This window comes from Haliotis rubra, unplaced genomic scaffold (assembly GCF_003918875.1).
Source record: "Haliotis rubra isolate DU_JTF1 unplaced genomic scaffold, ASM391887v1 Scf407, whole genome shotgun sequence".
NCBI classification, from domain to species: domain Eukaryota; kingdom Metazoa; phylum Mollusca; class Gastropoda; order Lepetellida; family Haliotidae; genus Haliotis; species Haliotis rubra.
Window position 1 is genome coordinate 890,885 of NW_025767088.1, and position 12,745 is coordinate 903,629.

General features: G+C 40.5%; 1 protein-coding gene and 1 pseudogene across 1 annotated transcript in view; both read left to right on the plus strand.

The window, feature by feature from the left end:
- LOC124287866 (arylsulfatase B-like) overlaps positions 1 to 12,745 on the plus strand; it is a 108,714-nt gene that overhangs the window by 50,228 nt on the left and 45,741 nt on the right. The gene's annotated exons all lie outside the window — the stretch shown is intronic.
- On the plus strand, positions 516 to 9,743 carry LOC124287876 (annotated as a pseudogene).

Below are 12,745 nucleotides of genomic sequence, written 5' to 3' on the forward strand. Positions count from 1 at the left end.
ACCAGAGATGTCAGAACTGCGCGTTATTTTACCCACACCAAGTCAATCTCTACATGATATCAAAATTCTCCCAGTGGGAATTCTGAAATAATTTCCCCCAGCAACCAAACTGGCCATAGATGACACTACTGATTGGCTCTCGGAGACCTGGTTGACTCATGGCCTAAATGGCCCAATCTTAGAACACCCCACCAAATAGGCGCACGTGATATCAAACATGTATATTTGTACCTTTTTGTTTCAGAGAACATGGTTGCCATTTCTTGACATGATGACCCGTCCCCACTCTTAACTATGACGTTAGACAGACGGACCGCTGCCATATAGGCTATTAGCTGGAATATTGCTGAGTGCAGTAAACAACAAACAACAAAAACACAATGAAGCAACGCACAACGCTCACAGTAGTCCCGCTGTTGCCATACTCATTACTCAGTACATTTGTAGTAGCACTGTTGAGGAGTTTGCACAAGTCACATGATCAAACATTGTCACATGATCACAAGTGAACTGCACCGAAAGACTGATCTGGATCTTGAACAGTTTCGTGACAGCCATGCATCTTGCAGAGTTCTTGTTATTATGTGCATGTTGCACTGTTTTGTCAGCGAAGTCAAGTCGCCCGAACATTATTTTCATCCTCGCTGACGATTACGGATTCCATGATATCGGGTATCACAAGTCGGAGATAAAAACACCAAATCTTGACAAGTTAGCAGCAGCTGGCGTGAAGCTGGAAAACTACTATGTCCAGCCTATCTGCACCCCGACACGGTCCCAGTTCATGTCAGGGAGGTACCAGGTGAGTCCGAGTCAGTCATACCCTTACTGGTTATAAAGTGTGCAGACGACAACCCAGGAACATGTGTGGAGTGGGGAGGTAGGGAGGCACCAATAAATTTGTACACATGTACGGTGTGTGTGTGTGTGTGTGTGTGTGTGCGCGTGCGCGCGCGTGCGTGCGTGCGTGTGCAGTTTTGTACATAACAATATTAAAAAGCATTTGCTGATAAATTAGGTGGGCCGGGAATTGAGTTTTGTCTGCAGGTAGGGTGTGTCACTTACTTTGTACATAAAATTTAGAGGGGTCATTCATATTGTGCATGCTTCTCCATAAAAATCATCATCAAACACACACACACACACACAACACACACACACAAAACACACACACACACAAAACACAAAACACACACACACAAAAACACACAAAAACACACACACACACACACACACACACACACACACACACACAAACACACACTAACCATAAATTATGCACAGCTTTTCAGGGCAACTTGTCGCTTGCTTCATATATGGCTTTAGCATTGCAGAAGCTTGGCAGAATGGAAAATAATGCCGTTCACGGTCTGTGAGACCTATTTATCCTCGGGGCGGTGGGGTAGCCTAGTGGTTAAAGCGTTGGTTCGTCATGCCGAAGACTCGGGTTCGAATCCCCACATGGGTACAATGTTTGAAGCCCATTTCTGGTGTCCCCCGCCGTGATGTTGCTGGAATATTGCTAAAAGCGGCGTAAAACCAAACTCAGTCAGTCAGTCAGTCAGTCATCATCACAGTTTGTATTTCTTTGTTTGAATCAGAACTGAGTGACTGACTGAAGACGTTCAGATACGAATGTCTGCATATGGATTGTTTTCATTGTCTGAACAGAATTATCAGCTGGATGTTACAAACATGCTTGTTTCAAATTAATTAGCTTCCACAATTTCACTGTACAACTCTGCATGATTTCTTGATTATTGTGTTCATATGAAATACTGAAGAGGAGAAAAGGAAACAAAAAAGAATTGGTAATTGATGTGTTTGATCAGGGAGACTATATAACGTGTTGTAGAGTAGCCCTGGTTTGATGAAGGTATCAAGGTTGTGATTTGGACCTTAAGGTTGCAGTGTTTCAGCAAATATTTTCAGGCTAATAAGATTGTTTTCATAACATTATCATTTGGGGTTCAGATCCTATTTCAGGTGTATAGTTTCTCTATATTTTGTTGGTAAAACACTGTCATGTTTATTTACATTTAACGCCGCATGCACCGAGCAATAATTAAGCTACATTATGGTGTTCTGTAAATAATCAAGTCTGGACCAGACAATCCAGTGATCAGCGTCATGAACATTGATCTCCACAACTGGGATATGCAGTCGTGTTAGTGAACCTGGCCATCTGTTTTGTCTGTTTTCAGATTCACACAGGTTTACAACACGGTATCATCTGGGACGCTCAGCCCAATGGCCTTCCTCTGGATAGTCCCACAGTAGCAGACAAGATCAAACAGGCCGGCTACTCCACCCATGCTGTCGGCAAATGGCATCTGGGCTTCTACAAGGATGCCTACCTGCCTACCAATCGGGGATTTGATTCATACTATGGTGAGGAAAGATGTCAAGTGTTTGTTTTGTTTTGTTTGTTATTTGTTTGTGGCAATCAGCAATATATCCAGCTGTATCGTGTCAGTGTGGAAATAGTCGTGTATGGACCAGACAATCCAGTGAGTGACATCATGAGCATCAACACAATATGAATGTGATGGTCTGTTAACCAAGTCAACCACCCAATCCTATTTGTCACCGGCTATGACATCAAGGTTTGCTGAAGACCCATTCTAACACAGATTTTCATGGGTCTAAATTGTAGGCGTGGCTAGTGATGATATCTGTGAAATAAATGGAAAACTGTGATTACCGCATATCATCTTGAAGCTGAAGCAATTGAAATTCATATTTGGTGTCCCGTCGTGATATTGGTAGAATATTGCCTAAAGTGGTGTAAAACCACTCACTCACTCACCAGCTCGCCCCCTCCTTCACTCACTCTTGTACATAATTTCATGTTTTAACAAATCACATGATTTTAGTATATCAATTTATTTACCAAACATCACATTTGTATTTGACTTAACCCTTTATATATCTAATATATAACAACTTGCAGGCTATCTGACAGGCAGCGAGGACTACTTCACACACAGCACTTGCGACGGCCACGATTCCAGATATAATCTTTGTGGCCTTGACCTACATAACAATACAACCCCAGTTTTCAATGAGACTGGCCACTACTCAACGCATCTGTTTACGGAGAGGGCTATCAGTGTGATCAAGGATCATGATGAGTCTAAAGTAGGTGCAAGTTCCATCGAGAATGTTTCATGTCAACATAAAAAAATGAATAATAATAATAGTCCATTTATTTTGTGCATTTATCCATGCACATTGCATGCTCAAAGCGCTCACTATCACCCCTGGTCAACGAGCACAGAACACTCCCTTTGGAGAATACAACCTGTCGCCTGTCAGGCGCTCAAGGTTCAAATTCATACTACCATCGTATCATACCAGGTACCCTTTTTCTGCTGGGTGAACAGAGGCATTGTTTTAACAAACCCACTTGCCTAAGTTGAGACTACATGTATCACATGCGTTTCGTTGTGGGGTAAGACTGAAGTCCTAGAACTCTCAGGAGTAGAACACGGTCACCCATCCAAGGACTCTCCATGCTCAGCATTGCTTAACTTCAACTGATTTGTGACCTGAGCTCTATGCACAGGACCACATCTTGAAAATAATGTCTGTGTGGTGACCTTGTCCGCCAGTTTAGGTACTGTGTCAACTTCATTGTCTTCAAATTTTATTGTATTACTTGCCTCTGACGTGTATTACTTGTGTTGAAAGGCATATACACATGGAACAAAGTATTGCAACATCCCATATTCTTCATAGTATCAATATGTTACCATTAACCATAGCAAAGGAATTTATCCCAAACCTCAGTTTAACTTACTGTCTGGATACATTGACTTTCAGCGAATAATCAAATTGCAAATCTTAATTAAAAAAGCATGAAAACCAGTAGCTTATTGAGAGAAGGACTGACTGACTGAGTTTGGTTTTACGCCGCTTTTAGCAATATTCCAGCAACATCACGGCGGGGGACACCAGAAATGGGCTTCACACATTGTACCCATGTGGGGATTCGACCCCGGGTCTTCGGCGTGACGAGCCAACGCTTTATCCACTAGGCTACCCCACCGCCCCTTGAGAGAAGGAAACATGGAAAAGGATTGACTCATTTTGTAGTCCAATGTCGTATGACGTTAACAAGTGCGCTCATTTTCAAGATTTGGATGTACAATCCTCATAAAATCACATAAGTAATAACATCCCCTGACCCTCCTGACTGATTGTATCAGATGTGGAATTTGACGTTGTGGTATTGTGTTCTATTCTTCATGGAGGGCTTGTTCTAATACAACAATATTTTGTATCTCATAATGTCCCAAACATGGGATTTAGGATCTGGACTCCTGGTGGTCCAAGGTAGAGTTGCTACCATCTCTTGACGTGAGAAATCACCAAGGACATGTGTGCGATGTGGCATAGCAAGTGTCATCCTTGGAGACTGTTTAGAGGATGGCCATCAAATGTGGTACAACAGCCATAAAACATAAATGATATTGTTATAGCACATGTTTTAAATTATTTTTTTTTAGAGTGTGACTTTGTGTATATAATATACTTGTGTACATGTGTTAACTTGGTCTTGTTGCTATTTAGCTGAAATAGACTATAGCTCATATGATGTTAAATTTGAACTCACCCACTACTTTGATAGTGGTGATTTAATTGTAGGCTCATCATGTTTTTGTTTCTTGTTTGCAGCCATTTTTCCTGTACGTCGCCTATCAGTCTACGCACGCACCTCTGCAGGTCCCAGGGAAATATTTGAATCCGTACAGCCACATCAAGGACTTGAACAGGCGCAGTTTTGCCGGTAATATGGTCACTGTTAAACCTGACATATTCAGTAGGTAGACCAGTGTATGGCCTCTTTCTCCTCACACAGAGTGACTTGGGTGCTAATCTGTTTTTACCAATATGTCTGCTATATCATGACATTTTCTAACTTTCCTTGATCGGCAGTATGCTTCACCATTAGGAAAAGAGTTGATCTGACAAAATATTGAACATTTTGCTGTAGCCCTAGGTAAGCATTGTTTGTAGGACAAACATACCTCTTATTAAAGAAAATTAGTGAAACTTGATATATAATTTAGTCAGCCAATCTTCATATGATAATAGTGAATGTTTTGAGAGTGCATCACCACTTGCACTTCCTTATGACCATAGTTGTTTGTACAGTAATTGCTCTTTAAAGATGATTGGTGTATGACGTGAAATTTGCATGTGTACGATTTTCGTTTTCAAACAAAAAAATGGCTAGGAACAAACACTAACAACTGTGTGATGCAAGACAATTGTCAAAATAATGGTCGACAGTGATTTATCGACCTTCTTGAAAACCGTCAAAATCAAGAATGACACCCCATGTGTGTTCTTATTCACATGGTCCGGCTGTCGACCAAAACAACCATACAGGGCCCAGTTCCACGAAACGATCTTGGAGCTAAAGTGATCGTAACACACATACCTCAGCATCGACTTATGATCATCATAGATATTACGATCGCATTGTGCAATGGGGCCCAGATGTTTATCGTTTACATGTTTTCAACTTCAAGGGATGGCTGCATGTATGGACGAGGGGATCGGAAACATCACTGCAGCTCTCAATGCTACTGGCCAGCTGGAGAATACCCTCATTGTCTTCTCCACAGGTAAGTAAATTCTGAGGTACTGGTAAGTTTATATTCAAACTTGGAATTTCTACTGTAATCTACGTCAGGACTTGGACTGAATGTGAACCTCTGAGTAGGTCTAGCTAAATTTCCCTCAAGTCTCATAAAACTTCTCTTCCATTCTGACTTAAGTAGGTCAGATTTAAGTAGGTCAGTAAGATTAGCTAGAAAAAGATTTTCACGGGCTATGGTTAAAGGTCACATGCAACCAAAAAATCAAACATAATTAAAACACAATTATCACTTATTCATGACACATAATATACATTGCTGATTATGAAAAAACATATAAACAAAATTATAAGCGTACAATCGCAACTCAAAAGTGCAATATTTTGTACTTGCGTTTACTTCCCCCAGAAACGAAGCAGCCGGGATACCGAACCCAGTCAGAGCGGGTGGGTGTACACTCAAGTGTAACGGCTGGTTCATTTGCCGATGCCCTCACAGCTCATTGTGTGTGTATATAAAGAGATGTTGGGTTTTGTAAATACATGCTCATTTTTTTGTGTATAACATTTTGCAATCAACAGACACCATAACATGTCATGTGTACAAGTATCACACCTGCCTGACTGTGTAATTACTTAATGTGACAGAGACCGAACTCGGGCCATAAATCAATGCGTTTTATTTATGGTGTATAGCTTGATAGGTGTTAAGTTCAAATTGCATGAGGTCAGTGATAGAAGTTGTGTATTGAATATTGTCATTAGCAGACAGGCAGGCAGACACATAGGTGTCAATAAAACAGACATTGAGTTTTGTCTGTGACAACGACATATTTATATCACAGCAGGGAGACTATATAAGGAGTAGAGCATCCCTGATCACAGTTAGAATTTCTGTCAACGCTTAATAATGACATTGCTTTTAAGTATCGAACTGAGAAAGTGACTCCGTAAGAAGAACGTGTGGTGAAATAGACAAATGAAATTATATAAACAGTTAAATCGGTAATCTACTGTCATAACATATAAAAAGCCCGCGCCTGTGAAATATCAACAAGACATTAGAAAAATAGCTCACACTGGGGGGAAATTAGTGATTCGTTTGAACTCCGATTTCGCGCGGTTGGAATTTGCATTTTTGATGATTTGTTTCGGTAAGTCCAAACCGAAAGGTATCAGAATCTGCAAAGTTGTGTTTTACGTTGCATGTGACCTTTAAGTTTGACTTTTTGTTTGTTGCTTAATGCTGCCCTCCACAATATTCCAGCTGTATGGTAGCGGTCTGTAAATAATCGAGTCAGAACAATCTAGAACCAGACAATCGAGTGATCAACACTATGAGCATAGATCTCATACAATGGGATACAATGACATGTGACAACGAAGTTAGAGAGCCTAAACCCCCTTTCCCCCAACACACCTCGATCATCACGTTAGTTTTATGACAAGCATAGGTTGTTTGTGGGTTTATTTAAGCTTGAAGACTAGAAGTTTTGTATTTGAGGAAGTGGTAGAATTATGCGAGTCTACTAATTATTCATGAGGGTTCTAACAAAGTACTTGTGTTTCAGACAATGGCGGTACGATCTACGATGGGGGAAACAACTGGCCACTGAGGGGGTGGAAGGCGTCGTTATGGGAAGGGGGGATTCCATGGAGTGGGCTTTGTGTATGGTGATATGCTGAAGAACAAAGGAACTGTCAATAATCAACTGATCCATGTCTCTGATTGGTTTCCAACATTGGTGGGTGTGGCTGGCGGGAACACCAATGGAACAAAGCCTCTGGATGGATTTGACCAATGGAAGACCATCAGGTACGCTAGTATCTATGTAGAGTTTGAAAAAAATGCGAAATATGCATACTCTAGGGCAGCACATGCAAAATATCCAAATCATCATCATCATCAACAATATCAGTGAAAATATAGCGTTGAGCTAGTCTCTCTCCAAAACCCTTGAGAATAAATTAAATACAAGACCAGCTCAAGGCTAGGATCAATTGGCAAGTCCAAATTGCCTCACAGCTCCTGAAAATACGGATTGTTCTGGGCTCCATTTGGATTTGTTTTGAAGATAAAATATTTCTTAATTTTAATATTGTCATTCAAGCAAAGGACCTATGGCTGTTTGAATGTTGAAACGTGCTGTGTGTTTGTGTGTTGTTTGATGGTTTGACTTGTTCAAATGATTTAAATTTCTGTGTTGAATTTAGACATGTTAGGGTAAATTTCCCACCTATGAAGTATGAATTTGAAACCTTTTGCTTACAGTTTATATGCTTGGAAAAATGAGGTCTCTTCAGTAGTATATGTCACAATGACAGCAATGTTTACTTGCTTACACAACAAGAGAAAGTCTTACATCAATTTGCCATTGTTCCAGTGAAGGTGGAGCCAGTCCGAGGAAGGAGCTCCTACACAACATTGACATCTTGAAACATCCCAAGGGAGCTAAGCTTTTTAACAACACCTTCGACACGCGGATCAGAGCCGCTATACGAGTCGGAGACTGGAAGCTCATCACAGGAGATCCAGGTTTGTGGACACTCACTGCTTAATACTGTAGGGTAGCTTAGTGGTTAAGGTGTTCGCTCATCACGCAAAAGATCCAGGTTCGATTCCCCACATAATCACAATGTGTGAAGCCCATTTCTACTGTCTCCTGCTGTGATATTACTGGAATACTGCTAAAAGCGGCGTGAAACTAAACTCACTCAATTAATACTGTAACATTTGTTTTATTTGGTATTACAGTTTCTCAGTAAAGTACAGATTTTAGTACTTGTTTTGTTTGACACTTGACAAAGGGGTACACATGATTTTAGTCAAGGTGCTGTAGTAAGTTAATGCTCTTTGTGAGGTAGGACACGTTTTATTACAATCTTGATTAATGAACATACTGTTTTGGGCAGTGCCACCATTTTATTTACTTTGGTTATTAATATGAATAAAGGAATCTGATTGGCCAAGAGGAATATAAGTTATAATAGCCACTGGTTGGGCTATGGTTGAGGTGTGAAATTCCAGGCTAATTTGACAAGGGTGGACGTTTGTAGACAGTTACCTCCCTTACCTCAGGAAGACAGTTCCAGCGCTTTAAAAACTGATGAAATTTAAGTTTATGTATGACTTCTGGGATGAAATGTTCCTGTACTTAAGAAAATAACTAACAAAGGTTCACTATAAGCATTTATACTCTTAACAAGTAGCATCAATGTAAAGTATGCCAGTAGAGTGATCTCCCTTGGCTCCTGTGTAATGGCTACCATGCTCGTAGTTCGAATAAAGGACCTTTTAAACAGAAGTCCTTGTTTCATTGCAAGTTTTAAGACAACTTCCATGTCTTTGCTCACACCGTCTCCTCCACCCTCAGGAAACGGCAGCTGGATTCCACCGCCACATCTCAGTAAGGAGGCGGTTGTGGACAAGGATGATAAGGCGAAGAATCTTTGGCTGTTTGACATCGCAAATGACCCAAATGAACACAATGACTTGTCAGCATCACAACCAGACATTGTTAAGAAGCTTCTGGACCGACTAGAGTACTACCAGAAAACAGCAGTACCCCCCAGGTACCCTGATCCTGACCCCAAATGTGACCCCAAACTACATGGAGGAGTGTGGGGGCCGTGGGAGTAAACAGAACTAACTCTACAGTCATTGTTTTAAGTAGAACAGGTTGTCTCTGAATTGTGTTAACATCCCAGTATAAACTGGTTTTGATTAACTAATAACATGAAATCCTCAGTGAAACGCTGATCATACTCAAAACATCAGAACAAATCTGTGCTGTTTTTGCACAATTTACGTCCCAAAAATTAAAAATGTTATAGAACAAACTCTCATTAATATATTGATGCAGTTCACTATTTGTTACGAGGGAGGAATGCAGAGAAAGGGACAACCAGGTGTTCAGACAATGCTGTAGACATAGTTCACTAAATTCTCCCTAGTCAATAGATAGGATTGTTGAAGTCAATCAATAATGCTTGTTTTATTAACCTACACGAGTTTATGATATATCGTATTGGAAATGGATTGTTAACATAAAAAACAGTTTGTTCTTAGAGAACCATCTGTTGTTGGATAGTCTCAGTGAGTGAGTGTTGTTTTACGCGGCTTTTAGAACTATTCCAGCAATATCACGGTGGGGGACACCACAAATAGGCTTCACACATTGTGCCCATGTGGGGAATCGAACCTAAATCTTCGGCGTGACAAGTAAACGCATTAACCACTAGGCTAGTCTCAGACATGATAATTGATAGTCTCAGACATGATAGTTCATGAAGTCTTCTTTCTGGTGATAGCACTAATCAGTTATTCAGGAGCTGATAAAATATCTTGTCATTAGTTATCAACAGTATTTATGTGGACCATACTTTAATCATATTTTACTTACGGTAATGCTCTCTAGTCATTAGTGTCACAAAACTAGATGCAATGGTTACAATATTTTTATACCAAAACACACTTAACTAATAATGCATGTGTATAATGTCTATGGGTTAAATTATTCTTTATTTGGGTTATAAACCAAATAATCATACCTTTATACCTTGCATGACCATTGTTTATTTTTGATATATTTGAAATTGTACCTATAGCATGTGTTTTATTACATTAAATTGATAATAATTGTAGTACGTCAACAAGGGCTCTAGTCAATTAAGAGTTGTCTCCCTCTCTCTGTCTTTTGTGGGTGTTCATTTATTTTACCGCTGAGTTATCTCCCTTTGTACACCGTAAAACGAAATGAGTTTCTACCGCTTCCAATATGCAAGGTCTAATCAACGTTTTTCCTTATGCGTTCATGGCCCCACCCTATGTTTTTACCACACTCTGTACAAACAATTCCTGGTACATTGCAAACTTTGCTGTAAACAAACTGTCAACATTTATGGATTAAAAGATTGGAAGCTTCGGGTTTGTTTTGAACTGTTGGAACTGTTTCCTGGTTATACAACCTGTCCTCGAACAGAACAGCATGACCTATATCTATTTTTGATATATTTGAAACTGTACATGACAGTACATCAACAGAAATGTCAAGATGTATATCTACCTGTTTATAATTTGTTTTTAAGAAGCCATGGTACAGGTTTACGCAGTGCTGTGATGTGCCTTACTTAGATGTAAGTGCTGACACAAAGTTACTTTCTTTACAGTGCCAAAATGATCTTATCTTGAGCGTTTTACTGCTACATGTACAACCACTAAATATGGCATGTTCAATGTATTGACAATAAATAACTACTGATAATTACTACGGAGTGAACTGTATTGCATAGATTGCTTCTCATGATATTATGAGTCAAATTTCCCTTGGGTAATGTTACCAAATAAAAAAGAAATGTGCCAAAAGAAATATCCTCATAAAGAACATTGTTGCACATTGATTCCATTGTAAATGTATATCAGCTGGTAATGTGTTATGACAGGTATACTTCCTGTCTGACCGTGTGTTACTGTGTATATTTCCTGGTGCATGTATATTACACATGTATAATTCTGATGTGTAGACAGCTGTGTATCATGAGCAACCTCAGCCAACAGTCTGCTAGTCACATACCCTTATATGGCCATGCATTTGTACTCTAGTGTAAATAAATATAAAAGACAATAAATATGAGTAAACCAAGTTGGTGTTAATTTCAATTTGCAGGACAAGTGTGACATTTGATGACATTTGATGTTTGTTGTTTAACACCGTACTCAGTAATAGTTATATGGCTGAAGTCTTTAAATGATCAACTCTGGAAAAGACATTCCAGTGATCAACATCATGAGCATTGACCTGTGCAACTGGGATACGATGACATGTGTCAACCAGGTAAGGGGGCCTGACCACCAGAGCCCGTTAATTGACAGTGGATCAACAGAAATGTCAAGATGTATATCAATTTGTTTATAAATTGTTTTTAAAAAATCTGGGTGCAGGTTGAAGCAGTGCTGTGATGTTTCTTACTTAGATTTACATGCTGACTCAAAGTTATTTTACTTACAGTGCCAAAACGATCTAATCTTGAGCATTTTACTGAAACTTGTACAACCACTACAAATGACGTGTTCAATGTATTGACAATAAATATGACTAAACCAATTTGGTGTTCATGTCAATTTACAGGACAAGCGTGACATTTAATGACTCCACAATAGATTGTTATCGCCCGCCGCGCGTTTAGCGCGAAGAGGGGGGTATAATATTAGGCTCACTCCGGACGTACGTGCGTTCGTACGAATTGGAATATCTTAAGAACCTTTGACTAGATTCTTTTCTTATTTGGTACCTAGGTTCATCACAGTATGTGGAAGGTCTCAATCAGTTTTGGTGACCTTGACCATCCTTCATTTTACCCTTAACGTTTTACCCATGTCAGCAAGATACCTCAAGAACCATTCACTGGATTTTCTTCAAATATTTGACGGACACCAGGCATTATGTAGGGAAGGTAGATAAATACCGCTCGACAAATACCCGGATTGAGGAGGCTTTCTGCACAGACCGTCAGGAACAGGTTGAGAGAGGCTGGTTTACGTGCCAGAAGACCTTATTTTGGCCCTGTGCTTCGACAACAACATCGTCGACATCGAGTTCAATGGTGCACCAACGTTCAGGCCTGGAACCTACCGAATTGGCGTAAAATCTGGTTCAGTGATGAATCATGATTTCTATTGGAACGATGCGATGGAAGAATGCGGGTGTACAGACGTCGACGTGAACGTTTCGCCGACGCTTGCGTTCCCCAGGTGGACAGATTCGGCTGGGGAAGTGTTATGATGTGGGGAGCGATCACCTGCCGTAGGTGATTTGGTGATGATCCAGGGCAACCTGACAGCTCAACGGTACTGTGACGAAATCCTACGCCCACACCTCCTTCCAATCATTGATCGCCAGAGGGAGTTGTTTCAACAGGACAATGCCAGGCCCCACACAGCACGTCACACTGGAGACTTCCTCCAGAACCACAACATCAATGTGCTCCCCTGGCCCTCAAGATCACCGGACTTAAACCCAATCGAACATCTGAGGGATTACCTGGACAGACGGGTGCGACGCCGTAACCCTCAGCCCCAGACACTTCAGCAACTCGCACAGGCACTACAGGCAGAGTGGGCTATGATTGGGCAACACG